General features: G+C 42.9%; 2 long non-coding RNA genes across 2 annotated transcripts in view; one reads left to right on the plus strand and one right to left on the minus strand.

The window, feature by feature from the left end:
* LOC311528816 overlaps nucleotides 1–19,967 on the minus strand; it is a 144,292-nt gene that overhangs the window by 54,428 nt on the left and 69,897 nt on the right. Inside the window, exons 5-6 of the long non-coding RNA XR_014713709.1 lie at nucleotides 7,701–7,796; nucleotides 6,830–6,989 (exon numbers count right to left, since the gene is read on the minus strand). This is a non-coding gene — a long non-coding RNA (uncharacterized lncRNA). The remainder of the gene's footprint in view (nucleotides 1–6,829; nucleotides 6,990–7,700; nucleotides 7,797–19,967) is intronic.
* Nucleotides 183–19,967, plus strand: part of LOC311528822 — an 88,589-nt gene continuing 68,804 nt past the window's right edge. Inside the window, exons 1-2 of the long non-coding RNA XR_014713710.1 lie at nucleotides 183–290; nucleotides 7,162–7,307. This is a non-coding gene — a long non-coding RNA (uncharacterized lncRNA). The remainder of the gene's footprint in view (nucleotides 291–7,161; nucleotides 7,308–19,967) is intronic.

Here is a 19,967-nt window from a genome sequence, read left to right on the forward strand (position 1 = left end):
AAAGAAATGAAACACTGTATCTCCAAAAAGGATCACAAATATTCCTTTATTTTGAATCTAGAAGGTAACAAAAGAAATTTGCGCTCTTTAGTGTTCAACACACTTTGGGATGAGCCAGAAAATGTCATTTCTTTTTTTGATGTACATTTTTCTTCTTTACACATATTTCCTCTCAGAAGTAAAGATGTGTCACTGAAACACAAGAGAAGAGAAGCTATCCATATATGGTCATAGTGGCAGTGCCTTGAAGATCACAAGAATGATGGAATGGGGCCTCTCTTCACCACTAGGTAAAATGATTATTTTTAAACTGTAGTTATAAATATGTGGAATTGGATATAATTTCATGTATGCCCTCTGTTATAGATAGTTACGGAGGATTCATAGAGTAAGACAACTATTGCACCCAGTTGACACAGAGTATTTAGAGAAAAACAACAGGTTAGGAAAATCAGAATGTAAGAGTGGCCACACAACAAGGTGTACATAGATTACAATGTTGAATATCAATATAAAATATTTTTTAAAACTTTGTTAGAGCTGAGAGCCAATAGGCCCCGTGGTCTAGAGTCTAGGGAATTAGACTGGGAGTCAGAAAAGCTGGGTTCTATTTTCAGCTCTGTTACTGGCCAGCTGGTGATTTTGAGCAAGTCTCTTCACCTTGGTGTGCCTCATTTTCCCCATCTCTCAAAAGGGGATAGTGATATTGACCTCCCTTTGTTGGGCACTTTGAGATCTACTTATGAAAAGTGCTATATAAGAGCTGTGTGCTATGATTAACTAATGGGTGGCATTTTCAAAAGTGCTCCGTGTTGGTATAACTTTCCTATTAATGCCAGTTAGAGTTTTATCTTTGACATCAATGGGAGTAGGGGTAAGCCAACTCTGAGTGTTTTTGAAGATCCAGATATCAAATATTTATATTGGCAAATATGTATTTTAATTTAAACACAATTCAGTTCTTTTATTTATTTCTTAAAATACTCTTGAGTCAGTGTTCCCAGGGTTCTGCTGAAATCATTATTTTTTGTTATTATTCATTTTACAGTAGACCCCTAAAGGCACAACTAGAATTGGGGCCCCATTGTTGCAGGCACAAATTTGTATTGAGATATGTCCAAGGTTCCTATTACCTTTGTGCCCAATTCTTTTGTATACTTCAGCTGCTTTCTGCTACTTGGGTGGCATAAATTAACCCTATTGCCAAGTGAACTGGTCAGTTGAGGATACCCATCACATACAGGGAGCCTATAAAACCCTTCTGCAGACTGCAGACACAGGAGATGTGTCTGGAGAAAAGGGAGCCCTGCCTCAGGATCCCTAAGACTGCACCATCCTTTGGGACCACAGGGAACCAGTGAATGTTAGAGGAGCCTACAAAATGCTCCAGCTCAAGTCTGTGAAGAATCATGGGCCTCGAACCCAGGCCCATGGGCCTCAGGCAACAACTACCACCCAACAGCTCACCTGAGTAACCAGGAAAGGGTCCACTGAAAGGTTAGCTTGCAGAGGGCCGCCCCCAAGCTCCCAACTGGGGAAAACATCCAGCACTCCCCCACAGTTGGCTGAGGGGACTCCATATAAACCAGGAAGTAACAACAGGAAGTTCTCTGAGCAACTAGAGCAATTCTTGGCTGGCTGCTAGTACAGACCCCTCCTGCTACCTGAGCCCTGCATTCCTGCCTGATCCTGGTTCCTGCTTCCCTACCTGCTCCTGGTTCTTGTCCTCCTATCCCAGATTCCTGATTACTTCCTGTTCCTGCAGTCCTGCCCTACTCTAGGTTCCTGCTCCTCCCCTTACCTCTGGCTCTGACTTTCGGCTTGGCACCTGACTTTGCCTCTGGCTCTGAACTTTGGTTTGGTACCAGACTGGCTCTGAACACTAGGATGACTGCCCATGTCCTACTCGTTGCAGCTTGCTCAGACCACTATTAATCTCTCTGAGTGGGCCCAGATGAGGATGGACCCAGCAGAGCTCTCTGTACCAGAAGGAGCATCTGTATTGCACAAGCAAGTGAACCATCTCCAGTCAGACAACTGAGCTCTCCAGGTGCAGAACATAACTCCGGCTCACTGAGAATCAGGCATTGGGGGATCAAGTCCACCAACTCCACACAGAAAATGCTGCACTCCATGCTTGTGCTGTGCTGTTCCCTAGCATGGACATGCTGATCCTCTCCCTGAGTCCTTCAGTGGAAGCCGCTCCAAATTCCAAGGCTTCATGAAACAATGCTGCCTTTTGTTCTTAATTTGACCACAGGTATAAGCTTCCAAACATATCAAGATAGGCCTGGTAGGTGACAGGTGAAGCGTTGGACAGGGCCTCTTCCCTGTAGGAAGCCAACAGTCCAATTTTATCTAACTGAGATGTCTTCAAGAGAGCGATATCGAACATCTTCAAGGACCCGAACCACACCTGCTCCACTGAGGCCACCCTAAGGAAACTCGAACAGGGGTCAGGCCTGGCCAATGCTTATGTCGCTCACTTCCACCATTTCATATCAGACACAAAATGGAATGAGACAACCCAGTTATATCAGCTTTGATGGGGCTTACAGGACAAGGCTAAAGACAAACTGGCCCAAGTTGAGATCCCAGTGGGTCTGGATGCCTTCATAGAGCTTGTCATCTGGATCAACAACCTTCTACGTGAGTGATGGGAAGAAAAAAGAGAGGGGGCGTGACTATGCCCCCCACTATTATATTCCACCTGACCAGTCAAACTGATGCAGACCTAAACCACGGGTAACTCACCCCTAAAGAGAGAGAGAAAGAGAACATGCTGGCGACACCACTATTTCCAGTTGCCCTACAAGGAACCCAGTCCAGAAGGAATCTGAGAAACAGGTCAACCCAGGCTTGGTGAAGTGGGCTAGCCTGGGCGTTCTGACAGAGTATGCCCCTGAAACTCCAACTGAGGTTTATTTCCTTGGGCAACACTGAACAGCACGCTATGCATATCTGTTCCGTCCTATGCCAACATGGCCTCTATATCAAATTAGGAAAATGTGCTTTCAATCAGTCCTCCATAGAATTCCTAGGATTCATCCTGTTTCCTTCTGGTATCAAAATGGACCTGTGCAAGGTAAAGGCAGACCTCGAGTGAGCAGTGCCACAGAATGTTTGTGAAATACAGCGCTTCCTGGGGTTCACGAACTTCTATGGGAGGGTCATACTGAAATTCTAGGAATGGACTGCTCCTCTCACAGCTCTCCTCTGCAAAAACACCATTTTTCTCTGGTCTCCCGAGGCCCAGCAGGACTTAGAACAATTAAAACCTGACTTTATCAGCACTCCCATATTGGTCCACCCCTACACTATTTAAGCCATCATCCTCAAAACAGATGCTTCCAATTTAGCAATCAGAACCCTGCTGTCTGAAGGTCACAGTCATCATCAACTGCTACATCCATTTTCCTTCTATTCCAGAAAACTTATACCCGTGGAGCAGAATTACGACATTTTAGACAAAGAACTCCTGGCAATTAAGACTGTTTTTGAAGAGTGGCATCACTATCTAGAAGGCTCCTGGTTTCTGTCCCAGTGTACACTGACCACATGAACCTTGAATATCTGAGTAAGGCCATTGCCCACAACCAACAACTTCAGTGGGCCATATTTTTTTTTTGTGCTGCAATTTTATAATCTCCTGTCACCCAGGAACCAAAAAAAGCAAGGCTGATGCTTTGTCTCAGAAGGTTGAGTATTACATTGACCTGAAGATCTGAACCTGCAAACCTCCTGCATCCTCAAGCCTCAAAACTTCTGAGCACAGCTCTCTGCCATGATCTGCTTACCCTCATAAGATCAGCCTTGGCCCATGGGATCCCTCCAAAAGAGCAGGAAGCCATAAGTAAGGAACCCCACAAGGTCTGAGAAAGGGAAACCTACGTGAAAGGGCATATGCATGTTCCTCCCAGGCCTCCAAGAGCTACTGCCCTACAGGTAGGCCATAACTCCCCACCTGGCAGGACATTTTGATCACTTTAAAACTCAGATCCTCTTCTCTCATGTCTTCTGGTTGCCTCACATACAGGCCAGGGTGCAGGAATATGTAGCCTCTTGCATGATGTACAATAAATCTGCAACCCCTTGAGATTCCACCTGGCCCCTGGATAGTCATTGCCTTAGACTTGGTAGCAGAACTACCCAAGCCCGATGGGTTCATGACCATCCTGACAATCATGGATCAACTCACAAAGATGCCATACTTCATCTCCTGCACTGGCCTATCCTCCTCTCAGGAAACTGAGAAGCTCTAGGTGGATGAAGTTGTCTGCCTCCATGGTCTCCCAGAGCACATCGTCTCTGACCACGGAGCACAATTTGTCTCCCGATCCTGGTGAGAAGCTCTCCGGATTTTGGGCATCCACTCCTGTCTGTCCTCCACCTATCACCCTCAGACTAATAGTCAAGCAGAGAGACCCATCCAGATACTGGAGACGTATCTTTGCTGTTATGTCAACTTCCACCAGAATGACTGGTCCTTGCTGCTTCCCCAGACATAGTTTGCATACAATAACTCAGAACACACATCTACGGAGCAAAGCCCCTTTTTTCAAATTATGGGTTTTTGATGGGGTGTATCAACCCCACACTGAGCAAAAAGATTGAGGAGCTTTTCTGGGCCTATCCAGCCCTGCCCCACCCCAAATGCTCAAACTGGAGGTTGAATTAAAAGGCAGGGGAGCAGCTCATTTTCTGGCAGAGCAGGGAAGAGGGCAGACCAGTGACCTGCAGCGCCCGCAGAGGAGAGTGGAGGGAAGGCAGAAATCTCTCCCTAAGACAAGAGGGAAGGGAGGAGCTGCCACAGAGACAGCCTGAACACTGGATTTTGGTAATCCCCTTTATTTTTTTTGTTTGTACTACCTCAGTAGGGGAAAGCCCTTGGACTGAGCTGGCCCAGGAGGCTGGGCCATGCCACAGGAGGAGGTGGTTGCCACCTGAAAAAGAGCTACCACACCACACACCACCAGCAGAAAGTACCTTGTGGTGAGTGGGCACCCTTCACAGCGCCTTAACCTGAATGGTGACTTTGGGACAACAGTAGTGGGGGGAGATAGGAAGTGGCGCAGGGAGGGCAGCCTTAAGCAGCCTTGACTGTCAGAGCCCAGTGGAGTGGGAGGGCCTGGGCTCCCCTACCAACAACCCCCCTGCAGGTTATGGGCCTTAGCCCTGACCACTAGATGACACACCCTGACCAACCCACCCCTGAGTGAGGACCGTCACAGGGTTCCACCTCCAGTTCTACCCAGAGCTACCAGCGACTTCCCTCAGTCCAGCAGCCCTGGACTGAGTACATGCACCAAACCCAAGATGACCTAAAAGTTCACCTGACGGGAGTCAAGAAGAGTTACAAACAATTGGCAGACCACTGACGACAGGAGGGGCCCGCCCTGTTGGTAGGACAGAATGTGTAGCTGTCAATGAAAATCCTACACTTTAACAGGCCATCTCATAAATTAGACTATCAGTTCCGTGGCCCCTACTGAATTCACCGGAGAATTAATCTCATGTATCACTCCTGAAACTCTACCTTCCAGACCCGTTTCCTCACCACTCCCAACCACTTTCCCACGGGTACGTGCTCAAGACCACAATGAGTACATCATCCATGAGATCCTTGATGCCAAAAAGATGGGGTAAACTCCAGTATTTTGTGAATGGGGAAGGCTATGCTCATGAAGAGCGGTCCTAGGAACTGCTGGAGAATGTCCATGACCCAGATCTGGTAAACGTCTTTCACAAAAACCACTCTGAAAAATCTGGCGTGTGATGGGACACTAGAAGAGCAGGTGATGTGGGGGATCAGGGGCCTTGAACCCAGGCCGTGCCCAGGTCATGACCACCACCAGCAGCTCACCGAGTCACCAAGGAAGAGTTAGCTAGCAGAGGCCACTGCCCCCAAAGCTCCCAACTGGGGGAAACATCCAGCCCCAGGATTGGCTGAAGGATTCTATATAGACCAAGGAGTAACAACAGGAAGTTGTCTCAGCAACTAGAGGAATCCGTGGCTGGCTGCTACTATGAATCCCTCCTGCTTACCTGACTCCTGAGCCCTGCGTTCCTGTCCTCCTATCCCAGACTTCTGTCTACTCCCAGATCCTGCTCTCCTACCCTACTCTAGGTCCCTGCTTTTCCGTCTTACTCCTGACTCTGACTCTGGCACCTGACACCGTCTCTAGCTCTGACTTTCAGCTTGATAACAGATGCTGTCTTTGGTTTTGACCCTTGGCTCTGACCACTAGCCTGACCATCCACATTCTGGTCATTGCAAAGTCAGGGGGGCAACTTGACACAAATTAGCCCCAGAATCAGGGAAGAATAAAAGTGACTTAAAGCCACATTTGCCCACCCTTTGCCTAAGAGCTGTGCCAGACTCACTAAGAAAGGGAACAAGGTGCTGGCCATTGATGCTAAGACATGATTTCCATTCTAAAGAGATATGCATGTCAAACTCCTAGATGCATAAGCAAACCTAAATATCACTGGCTAAATTTTGAATTGGTGACTAGCAGCTAATGGTTCAGTATCTGATTACAAATTTCTGAAGCCATTTGTCTGCACTACTGGTCTAAGATCTAAAATAGCTGTTTTTAAAGCGTTGTCAAATTGCAGTTATAGTTATTGATCATTGTTCAGAGTAAAAACAATGCAATATGTAAAAAATGAGAATATAATATGCAAAAATGTAAATTAATAAACCACTGCCATGGTATTAGTGAAGATACAAAATGGTCCCGGTCTAGTTTTCAGCAAACAGGTCTCCACATCCCAAAAAAGCAGCACCACACAGACCAAGGACTGACAGGACACAAAACCCCCTCACCTTTAGAGACAGCCCCTTTAGTTTGTGTTTGAGACACTTTGGTGGGGTAGCTTTCATTGCCCACGTCGTTATCAATTCTGTGGATAAACATGGGATTTCAGTCTTCATTGCTATCACACCAGCTCCTTTCACAAGCACTTTAAAGTCACAAAGATACAAGCTGTAAGAGAAACATAACAGCCTGTTTTTCCAGCAGTAATATGCTCACATCATGGGAACTGGAAACTAAACTACAGAATTGGCTTACATCAATATTAGAGAAAGGTTTAAAGGGACCTTACATTAGGAGTAAACATTTTTCTATTACTTCTAACATATTATTTCTTGTGAAGGAGAGGAGAATGCAGAAAAGGAGGAGGAGAAGGGGTATACAGGCCATATCATTCCATCTCCCCAGCCCCACATCTACAGAGGACCAGTTCTCCAGGAGCAAAAGAGGGAGAAATCCCACTGCACAGCACTGATGTCTCCAAAAAAGGTACTTTTAAAAAAAAATTCTTAGAAAAGAAAGAGGATAATAGATTTCTGACTATCCCAATATTGTATGACTATTTGGGGCTAGACACAGGTATTATAATATATTTCTCCAAATAAATCCAGATATTTGATTGTTTAAGAATTGCTGCTTCTTGGAATGATAAAGGGATCAGAGAAAGATTAGTTTTTAAAGTGGCATTGCAAAGGTTTATCTTTTAATAGGAAAGAACACTCATTGTGTACATCTCTTTATGAATTTTTATATGGAAAACAATGTCCTTATGAAAAATGTTTGCCCCTCCATTGTGTGTGTCACTACAGGATTGTTTTGCTAACAACTTTTGCCAAAAAAGGTTAAAAAAAAAACCACATAGGAGAAGTTAAGAGTACTTACCAGCTGGAAGCCAGGAAGATACAGCAAGCGGGAGCCAGTTTCAAAATGGGCACTTAGGGCTGGAGTTCTTTGGTAATGCCACATGTAAAGAGCCACCTATAGAAAGGCATGCTGAGAAAAACGTTCTGATAACAGGGCATCCCTGTCTTGGGAAGGGTTAGTGTGGATTAGTTAGTCATAAGGGAAGGTGCTCCACAGTCTGTTACGTACCACTGCTGTGTTGCAGAAGCATTTTATGAAACTATTACTGAGAAGTAACAAAGGAGTTGCAAAGAGTTACCAGGACATTAAAAATAAAATAGTAATTGGCCGTCCTACTAACTCTGCCAGTGTCCTCTTAAAGTGCCAAAATTCTGTCCCTGGAGCCCCACTGACAAAATACACTAGGAAAACAGTGCATGTTAAAATAAGTGATAGCCATAGACAGACGCATTAAAAGAAGAAAAAACATGTTGTAAACATTCTAAGTATTAAGCAAAAATGTTATCAATTAGTATTATGTTTTATTTGTATTGTAGTAGTGCTCACTGGCTCCCATCAGAATCTGGGCCCCAAATTTTAGTTGTCTCTGGAATATTTTTGTTTTAAAAAATAGGTTTTGGAGAAACCATTCATTATATCAATATGGCATTTGATCTTTATCTTCACTTAAAAAGCAAAATTGTAAGGAATGTAACATGCTAACAGCCACTAGATTGTTTGTGTTTTTCCAGCATAAAAATGATTTGTAATCAGTTAGAAATTCTTCTGTTCTTCCTTTAATGGTTTCCATTAAATAATCACCACCTTCATTAGAGTGATCACTAGACAATTCGCTTCCTCATCCCAACATCTCTAGTTAGCTCTTATTTCTGTTGGCTCTGAATGGTGGAAAGAGGCACTCTTCTTGCTTGTCATATAGGCCCTGATTCAGCAAAGCACTTAAGCATATGCTTAACTTCAAGTGTGTAAACCCTATTCAGAAAGTATTTATGCAAATACTAAACTTTAAACATGGGCTTGAGGCCCACTTGCTTTATGCTTTGCTGAATTACCCATACTCTTGAAGTTAAGCCTGCTTAAGTGTTTTTCTGAACTGAGGCAGAGGAAATGTCAGAGCATGAAGTAGAAAAAGCAAAGTATGGCAGCAGAGCAAAGTCTCCACTCAACATCTCATCAGTGTAACTAAGGGTTTGCTTTTGTTTTACATGTCATAATACATACTACAGAAACAGTTGTTTTATAATTCCTACAGTGGGCAGACAGGAGAAGACAAAATTTGTTAAATAAATTGTTTTTACAAATGATTCACTTGGCTCTAATAAAAACTTGTCTAGTGCTGGTTGGAACGTGATCATTTTTTTCTGCAATAAATTATGAAAATGCAATATATTTGCAGCAGTAGGTGAACCCATGTCACCTGAAAAGATTGACAGCAATCAAGTTTGTTCATCTGTGCTTGTCCCAGGTTGGGGCATTTGGGTTTTGAAGGTTGGTGTCAAAATCCACCAGCTCCCCAACCCAGGACAAGGCTGGGGATCTGCAGCCAAGTCCCTCTGTGGCTGCTACTCCTGTTTATGGGGTGGAATAGCTGCCACAGGCCTGGCCCTCTGCATTCCATGAGCAGGAGATTTTGAGTCACTGGGTCTGAGTAATCATGGATCCAGTTGCCTTGACCCTAACTCATCTACAACTCTTCCTCCTGTATCAGTTTGATTTGACACATGTGCAGGGGATGAGGACACCCCTATGCACTCCCCATTCAGTCCATGTCTTCCCTCTCCTTCAGAAGACAAATACGGGGCTGAAGTGGTGCTGAAGACTTTGCATGGGTAAATTTCATGACAGATAAACTGAACCTTCTGTCAGTGGTTCCTATCCTTTCTTTTGCTAGTGTCCCTGCTCATGATGGATTGTCCAATAAACATCCTTTCCTCCATGTCACCTCAGGCCACATTCCCCACACAGAAGCCACCTGAGGAGCGTTTCTCTCTGTCCTGGTATTATTGTCTCTTTTTTTTTCCTTAGTGTCTTATACACATGAGCTGATCAAATGTTACTGTGTTTGGGTCCACCACTGATGTGGGGAAGGAAAGAGGATGGATTTCCAGGAGCTGCCTGCAGTTTCAGGAACATGTTTATGATAGGAGACAAGACAGATCCTGAGTCATGCAGCTTTTCCTCCATCCACTGCTGTTTTCTGTGTTTCTGCCCCTTCCCCCCACTCATCTGGTGCTCCCCAAGGGACAAAATAGGATCTATTATTATTTATCATTTATATTGCAGTGATGCCTAGAGGTCATATCATGGCTCCATTGTGCTAGGTGCTGAGCAAACATATAGTAAATCACAATCCCTGCCCCAAAAGGTTTACAGTATGTAATTAGTTTATATAACTTCTTATGGGAATGTAATATTTGTGAAAGGTGCTTGACTGAAAGTGCAGGACACTGAAATCTGTTTCTTCAGAGAACACATACCATATAGGCAGCAGCAAAGCACAATTCCCTCTGTTGCTCTGCTAATGTGCCACTATTCTGCCTTGAAGGAAAGACTAGCAGGGTGAAAGGGAAGCTCTCTCTGTATATTCACATTGTGTCCTTTATGCTTCTGTGGCTAAAGAAAGTGCCTATCACATATATCTCCTACAAGTACTGAATCCATGTGCACACAGAAATGCTTGAGAGGGCTTCTTTGATGAGTATAACACCACCATTTTCACTCAATTTGTTTATAGCTTTTCAATGCAGAGAGGAACTCCCTCTTACTTCTTAGGTTTTATGTAGTGTCTCTCAAGAGCAGACTAATTTAGGCCACTTATCTCCTTCTGTACCCTTCACCAAAAAGCAACAGTCCAACAGCATAACAAAGGATGAATTTATTTACACACAGTAACAGTGGCATCAAAAGAACAGGAACAACCTGTGCCAGATAAACCAAAATGCATCCTTTACTCTAACCAAGAGCTCAGATTCTGTCCCTAGCTGCATGTGTGCAACCCTTATGGAAGTCAATAGGGATTCTTGGTGCATAACTGAGGACAAAATTTGGCCTTAAGTAAATGTAGGACAGCTTAAACTCTTTTCCCCTAAGCTTCCAGACTTAGGACTTGTCTGTGCATGGAGTTGCACTAGTTTAAACCAGGCTTATTTCAGTTTAGTTTAAATTCATTAGGAACCAGTCTAAACTAAAATGAAATAAGCTTCTCTGAGTAAAATAAGAGTGTCTACCCTGAGGTTTACACCAGTTTAATCATTTTAATTAAACTGATGCAAATCTGTTTGTAGACAAGGCTTCACACAGAGCTGTGTAGATCGCACTTAACCAGGTCCTTCTAGCCGTTATCCAACTCACATTCCATGTTTTTCTTTAGGACCAATATCAGTCTCTCAGTCCTATAATTACCCGTCATTTTGTTTAGCCTTTTTTCATATTGGCACAATATTAGTTTTCTTCCAGTCTTCTGGAATGTTCCCAGTGTTCCAAGATTTATTGAAAATCAATATTAATGGTCCAAGAAGTTCCTCAGACAGCTCTTTTAAAACTCTTGGCATTGGGGTCTTGAGCTTTTCCTCTCCTATATCTATGGCTTCCACACACCTTCCGCCTTCCTCCTCCATCTTCCTCCTTCACACTCTTTCTCCTCTTCTGAATAGCACTGAATCTGTCTATTGTCTCTTCTTCCCCTCCATGTGGCTGTCATCTACCATTCACACAACTCCTTTCCATCAGCCTTCCTCTCCAATTTGGACTCCTGGCTCTTTCTCTTCCTCTCCTCACAGTCTCCCACGTTCATCCTTGATGAGTTCAACCTCCATTCTGATGACCCAACTGACTTCTTAGCTGCATGTTTCCACATCCTCACCCATTCATGTGGCCTACAGCCCATGTTCAACTCTCCCAGTCATCAAAAGGGACATTTACTTGAATTGGTCTTCATCAAGCACTGCACTCTCTCTCCTGATCTTTCTGTTGCTTAGTTCAGCCATCTCCTGGTCTCTTTCAACATTGCCCTTCATCCCCACCTTCACCCCAAATCACTCAGTCTTTCTGTGACTTCCAGTCCATCAGTGTTGATGACTTCCCATCCACTCTCAGTCCTTTCCTCTCTTCCCTTAATTCCACTGATATATTTATTGATTCTCTCCATTCCTCACTGTACTCCACCCTTGACTCTTTTGCCCTTCTCTCCCATCACAAAGTCCCTCTTGCCAATCCCCAGCCCTGACTCACTCCCAAAATCTGCTTCCTCCAGGCCTGCTCTTGCACTGCAGAGCATCTGTGGTGGAAATCCCATGACCATGCTGACTTCCTCCACTTCAGATTTGTTCTTTCCTCTCCCTAGTAAAACAAGTCTATTTCTCCAACTCAACTGAATACCAAGCCTCCAATCCCAGGTGACTTTTCACCACCTTTGACTCTCTCCTCAAACCCTCTTCTCTTCCTGCCTCCACTTTTCTCCACATAAGATCTCAACAATTTCTTTCAAGAGAAATTTGATGAAGTATAACATGACTGTTCCTTTCCTTTCCCTCCTTCTCCTTCTTCCTGGTGACAGATGCAGAAGTTTCTTGTATGGTCTCCTCCTCTAGCCCCTCAATTTGCCCCAGTGGCCCCACTGCATCCAGCTCCTGATCTCCTGATCTGTCTCACTCCCACTCTCATCTCCTCCCTTTCTCCTGATCTTTAACCTCTCACTCTCCTCTGTCTCTTTACCTTCACAATACAAGCATGCTTTAGGGTCTCATCTTAAAAACTCACCCATGACCCCATTTTCCTCTTCAGTTATTGCCCCATCTCCCTTTTATCTCTAAGCTCATTGAATGTACTGTTGACAATTACTATCTGGAGTTCCTCGCCTCTAGTTCCATCCTAGATCCTCTCCATTCCAGCTTCTGCTACTTGCACTCCACTCAAACAGCTCTGGTCAAAGTCTCTAATGACCTCTTCTTAGCTAAAAGTCAGAACCAATATATAATCCTCGTCTTCCTTGACCTGTCAGCCACCTTTGACACTGTTGACCATGCTCTTTTTCTTGAAAACTTGTCCTCCTTTGGTGTCTATGATTCTGTCCTCTCCTGGGTCTTCTCCTTCCTTTCTAAATGTTCCTTCAGCATGTCCTTCTCAAGATCCTCCTCATTCCCTCTCCAACTTTCTGTGAGGATTCCACAGGGCTCTGTCCTTGGTCCCCTTCTCTTCTCCTTCTACACCTTACCTCTGGATAATCTCATCTGAAAACAAATTCAACTGCCACCTCTATGATAATGACTCAGAGATTTTCCTCTCTACTACAGATATGATTCCTTCTGACCAAACTAAAATCTCAGCCTCTCTCTCTGACAGCCCCTTTTGGATGTCTAGCCATCAACTCAAGCTCAACATGATTAAAACAGAGCTATTAGTCTTCCCTTCAAGCCCTTCCCACTACTTCCTTTCCGATCACTGTGAACTACATCATCAACCTGCCTATCACTAAGGTCTGTAACCTGCACTTCATCTCAGACCTCTCTCTTGGACCTCATATCCAGGTGATGTCCTGGTCTACACTTAACACATAGGTCAACATAGCTATGGCGCTCAGGGATGTGAAGAATCCACACTCCTGAGTGCCATAGCTATGCTACCCTAACCCCCAGTGTAGACGTAACTAGGTTGATGGAAGAATGCTTCCATTTACATAGCTACCATTACTTGGAGAGGTGGTGTTCCTACAGTAATGGAAAATCCTCTTCTGTCACTGTAGACTGTGTCTACTTTATGGGCTTATGCTGGCATAGCTATGGCACCATAAGTATGCTTTTATAGTCCCTGGTGGGCTGAGTCTACTGTCTATTGTGCTAACCAATATTGTCTCATTGTTTCCTTGTACTTCTCTATCCATCTTTATCAATTTGCTGTCTCTTAGAATCATAGAACTGGAAGGGACCTCGAGAGGTCATCTAGTCCAGTCCCCTGCACTCATGACAGGACTAAGTATTATTTAGACCATTCCTGACAGGTGTTTGTCTAAGCTGCTCTTAAAAATCTCAAATTATGGAGACTCCACAACCTCCCTTGGCAATTTATTCCAGTGCTTAACCACCCTGACAGTTAAGAAGTTTTTCCTAATGTCCAACCTAAACCTCCTTTGCTGCAATTTAAGCCCATTTTATACTATTGCCTCATAAGTCATGTTTTCTAGACCTTTAATAATTTTTGTTGCTCTTCTCTAGACTCTCTCCAATTTGTCCACATCCTTTCTGAAATGTGGCACCCAGAACTGAACATAATGCTCCAGTTGAGGCCTAATCAGAGTGGAGTAGAGCAGAGAATTACTTCTCATGTCTTGCTTACAACACTCCTGCTAATACATCCCAAAATGGTGTTCGCTTTTTTTGCAGCAACGTTACACTGTTGACTCATATTGATCTTGTGGTCCACTAGGGACACTAGATCCCTTTCTGCACTACTCCTTCCTCAGCAGTAATTTCCCATTTTGTATGTGTGCACTGATTGTTTCTTCCTAAGTGGAGTACTTTGCATTTGTCCTTATTGAATTTCGTCCTATTTACTTCAGACCATTTCTCCAGTTTGTCCAGATCATTTTGAATTTTAATCCTATCCTCCAAAGTACTTGCAACTCCTCCCAGCTTGGTATCATCCGCAAACTTTATAAGTGTACTCTCTATGCCATTATCTAAATCATTGAAGAAGATATTGAACAGACCTGGACCCAGAACTGGTCCCTCCGGGACCCCACTCATTATGCCCTTCCAGCATGACTGTGAACCACTGATAACTACTCTCTGGGAATGGCTTTCCAACCAGTTTTACACCCACCTCATAGTAGCTCCATCTAGGTTGCATTTCCTTGTTTGTTTATGAGAAGGTAATGCGAGACAGTATCAAAAGCTTTACTATAGTCAAGATATACCACATCTACCACTTTCCCCCCAATCACAAGTCTTGTTACTCTGTCAAAGAAAGCTATCAGGTTGGTCTGACATGATTTGTTTTTGACAAATCCATGCTGACTGTTACTTATCACCTTATTATCTTCTAGATGTTTGCACATTGGTTGCTTAATTATTTACTCCATTATCTTTCCGGGTACAAAAGTTAAGCTGACTAATCTGTAATTCCCTGGGTTGTCCTTATTTCCCTTTTTATACATTGGCACTATATTTGCCCTTTTCCAGTCTTCCGGAATCTCTCCCATATTCCATGACTTTTCAAAGATAATAGCTAATGGCTCAGATATCTCCTCAGTCAGCTCTTTGAGTATTCTAGGATGCATTTCATCAGGCCCTCTGACTTGAAGACATCTAATTTGTCCAAGTAATTTTTAACTTGTTCCTTCCCTATTTTAGCCTCTTCTGATCCTACCTCATTTTCACTGGCATTCACTATGTTAGACGTCCAATCACCACCAACCTTCTTGGTGAAAACCAAAACAAAGAAGTCATTAAGCACCTCTGCCATTTCCACATTTTCTGTTATTATTTTTCCCCCTTCACTGAGTAATGGGCCTACCCTGTCCTCCATATTTGTCAAAATCAAATCTAGAACAGCCTCTCCCCTAGTAGCTGTTTCCACCTTCTGAAATAAAAAATGGTCTCCAATACATTCGAAGAACTTGTTGGATAGTCTGTGCCCTACTGTGTTATTTTCCCAACAGATATTTAGGTAGTTGAAGTGCCCCATCACCACTGAGTCCTGTGCTTTGGATGATTTTGTTAGCTGTTTAAAAAAAGCCTCATCCACCTCTTCTTCCTGGTTAGGTGCTCTGTAGTAGATCCCTACTATGACATCACCCTTGTTTTTTGCCCCTTTTATCCTTACCCAGAGACTTTCAACAAGCCTGTCTCCTATTTCCATCTCTTGCCTTATACTTAGCTCTCTGAGGCAGGGGCTGTCTTTTTGGTCTGTGTTTGTACAGCACCTAGCACCATGGGGTCCTGGTCCATGACTTTCTAGGTGCTATGGTAACAATAATTTCTACTCTTCCTTCTATAGAGCTCACCCACAGAGCTGACAACCTACGTGCAACTTAAAGTGATTAATAATTCAACCTCCTCCTGACTTTCTTACATTTTATTATTCCTGTCACATTCCAGTCCCTACTCTAGAACTGAGTCCCAAAAGATTACAGAATTATATCAAGGGAGTTACCACAACAACCCTTGGATGTCATCTTTGGAATCTCAGTGGGCTGCAAATTCCAGCTTCATTGCTGTGCTAATTAATGTAGATTGTTATGTGGACATTCGTCCACTAGAAACTAGACAGAGAGACTGTCAACCCATTTCACATAGGCCACTGAACAGTCAGCAGATGATAATGAATTTTGGTTACTACCAACCTGGGCCAGATTTGAAGCAGTGACCCAGAGGTGAAAAACTCTACATCTCATTACCAATCCCCTGAGCAATCCAGCCCCTGACTCGTATTATAAAAAGTGGAGGAAAATGCCAAACCTCAGCGGTTGTGAGTTAAAGGGTCAGTGTTAACTTCAAGTGTTCAAGCTTTTGTCTTCGATGCATCGCTAACATAATTATATGTAAATAACTTGCAAAGTAGATAATAGTATCATTGAGAAACCCACTGGTCACAATAAAAAGACAGATACAGTTTTTCAAATAGTAGGAGGGCAGTTGTTCCGCTGCTTCCCCCTGCCTTCATCCCCCACCATTTCCCATTGTTATAACAAGGCTGATGGGGGAGCTCTGATTAATTTTGATTGCCTACAATTCTGCTTACTTGACAGCACACCTATTGTGCTTTCAAAAACAAGCATCATGACTGTGTATGCACAAGAAGCTCAAAAACATACAAGACCTCTTTGATGTTATATTTGGTTTTACTTATTTTTGTTTTAATAGTTGGAAGTTACATAACAGAGGAAACTGTTGGTGTAGTGAATGACCCACTCCAGTCCCCCACTCACAAGCTTTCACATAACCATTTGCAGGGTCTTAAGCCCAATGTAACTATCTTTTAGTGACAGGTTCCAGAGTAACAGCCGTGTTAGTCTGTATTCGGAAAAAGAAAAGGAGTACTTGTGGCACCTTAGAGACTGACCAATTTATTTGAGCATAAGCTTTTGAAGTGAGCTTTAGCTCACGAAAGCTTATGCTCAAATAAATTGGTTAGTCTCTAAGGTGCCACAAGTACTCCTCATCTTTTAGTGGTGGACTGATGGAGATGATATGGCCAGATTGTAATGAACACATGCATGTTTCAGATTTCACTAAATGGATTCTAGGAATATAAGCAGTAAAAGGATTGCAAACTGGTGTCACAGGAATCACAGCTAAAGAATAAACATCATGCAATAGAATTCATTTCCACTTTACATTAGACCTTTTGCTGTAATTCTTTATATAAAAATCTTTTTTTCTTGACCGTTAATACCGATAATTATATCTGTATTTCTTAAGAATATTATGAGTTGCCATTTCTGCATAGTAGCAGATTGAATTTATTCACCTTACGGATATATTATTATCACAGATAATAACTGCAGCATGATAATTATCATTAATTATTCATTTGGATTAAGAGGCAAATAGGCTTGCATTCAAGGGTCTTCCAGAGCACTGTTCATTGTTCCAGAGCCCTGTGTGCCAGTGTGACTAATTCATACTCTTTTCAGTGCCACTGTTGACATCTGACTGGTCCCATATGCATTTATTTGAAAATATTATAAAAGGAATAAGTGCATCATTTCAGGACATAACCACTAAAATAGACATATGATATCTTTTCTGCCTTTGAGTGTGGATATGCAATTTTCTATTAAGGACTGTGTTCACAGAGCATCATTTCAATAGATCTGTATGTATGTCCTATCTTTGCATTCCTGTGTCATATTATTTAAGCTTATATAAGCCAATGTATTTACATAATAGCTTTTAGCACAAATAGTATTGTGTGAAGCTGTAGCATTTGTCATTCACTGAATATAATGTTAGCAGAATTGTTTTTAATCCACTTTGAAGCAGATCTAAGTTTAATGTGCAAGGATCCTTTCAATGCAAGGTTAGAAAAATCCAAGAGAGGGGAAGAAAATCAAAAAGGGAGGGGGGGATGGGAGGATGAAAACAGAGCAATAAATAATATAAATGCTAATTCCTTTATGTGGCTTTCATCCTATACTTATTAATGAGCCACTCTCTCTCTCTCGATAATCTTTGCTTCATATCTAACAAAATGTCTCCAAGATAGTAACATGATCATTTGAGGACCACCATGACAGATCCAATATGCACTGTGTGATAAATTTCACTCTGGTTTTTATAGCTCTGAGAATGCACTTACATATGACCACAGTGATTTACTATTTCTGCTTCCAATTATGATACATTTTTATTGTTAATATTTTTGTAAGGTTTCAATGACGTTTAATAGGACTCCTTCTATAACAGTCTGGAGAATTTCTTCTCTAGCTCCAATTTTGCTTGTTCGACTATTCCTAGGCTTTTCTGGGACGTCTCACCTATGGAGCCAGTGAAGTTATCCTGAAGCTTCCATTTTGGGCCTAATGGTCTTTATTGGCTATAAGCAGGGGGAGAGGAAAGAAGACCAGACAGATAAAGAGACTGCAAAGGAAAATGAGCAATAAAGCTATTAAATGGAAAAATATTATGTATAAATGCCATTTAAAGGTTGCAAATTTCAACATAAAAATATTCCCCCAAACTAGGAACTGTAAAAGCTAAGTTTCTCATTGCAATATGCATTTGCTCATGTTGCAGATTTATAGCATTGTCAACATCTAGCTAGGCTGTTAAATGTTTGCCCTTAATACACAGGTCCTTTACCAGAAGAGATGGCAGGGAAAACATTTGCTCAATAGAAGCAATCAAACTCCCCCAGAACGGGGCAGCTACAAACACATGTCTAGCAAGGAAGGGGATGGGATATAAGGGCAATTATATATTGACGCAATAGCTGCAAAACCTCCAGTAAACACTGCTGAAACCAGCAAACCTCACTTGATATTGATACCTAGTAAAGGGTGTCTTGTAGGATTCAAGAACATGAACATTGTTTAATGGAACCAAAGCTGAATGGGAATGATATACTGTGTTGATGAATATCCTATAAATATTAGAGATAGAAAGAATAGTTAAATTAAGTAGGAAAGAACAGGGCAGAGCAGGGACACTGGATGAACCAAACAGCCTAAAGTATTATTATTATTTATAATTTGTATTGCTGTAGCACCTAGAGGCCAGTGGTCCATTGTGGTAGGCACTGTACAAACATATAACTAAGAGATAGTCTCCTGAAGCATTTAGAATCTACAATCATACAAGTGGACCACCTCATGTGTGCCATCTTCAAGAATTAGAAAAAAAGAGGTCAAATAATGCCCCAGAGCATGAATGCAGAGAGCCACTGCCTGACCAAATTCCTTTCACGTCTCATGTCAAACTGAGTGCAGTGTCAAGCTAGGCACTTACCATGGTGTTACAGCGTGCAAGTCACCCCACTGCACCCTGTTGCGGTCAGGCATGATGCCACAAGTGAGCCCTGCCTCAATTTCCTCTCATCCAAAGTATAAATAAGTCCAAGCAGGCCTTTCCAGTACTTAAGAGTACCCTATTGGAAGGTCTCATTTATTTAATAGACAAGAGCAACACAAAACATAAGTGAAACCTTCAGTCACCTACTCTGCCGGAACCCTCTCCGCTTCTGCAAAATGTTCTGCTGGCACTTTCCCCCCGACAGTTAATTGTTCTTTGCTGAATAAATCCCTAGTGGCTCCCCAGGATGTCCCACACTCAGTTCATTCTCCTGACCTGTTTCTATCACTTCCCTAGGAGCACTTTCTCTCTGGGACTGCTCCTTTCTCTGCAAGCCTCTTCTCTCCAGAAGTACCTTCTTCTGGGGAGTAGCTTCTAACCAGCTCTCCTGAGGAGTCTGTCTCCTCAGGAGCTTCCTCTGTTCCTCATGTTCCTTAACTAATTAACTGCCTCCCCGCCACCTAGGCAATTAAGTAATTACAAGTGGGTATATGTTGGCTCATTCTCCTAAGTGGAGCCTGTCACAGTTAGTCTGGGTGCCTGACCTCCTAAGAGGGCCAGCTACCCTGTGACATGTTCCCCCACACCTATTTTTCCATGACCTTGCCCTTCCCAGGCCAAGATTCCGTGTCTGCCCGTGACTATATGGATTCAACCTGAGTGGCCCTATTCATCACCTTCTCTAGAACTGCAAGCCTATTTACCTCTCATAATCATTTCTTCCAGTCAGGGGAGCACTTCTTGCTTGGCTGACTTAAGGAAGTCTGCAAGCCCTTTA

This window comes from Lepidochelys olivacea (assembly GCF_965140295.1).
Source record: "Lepidochelys olivacea isolate rLepOli2 genome assembly, chromosome: 1".
Classification (NCBI taxonomy): Eukaryota; Metazoa; Chordata; order Testudines; family Cheloniidae; genus Lepidochelys; species Lepidochelys olivacea.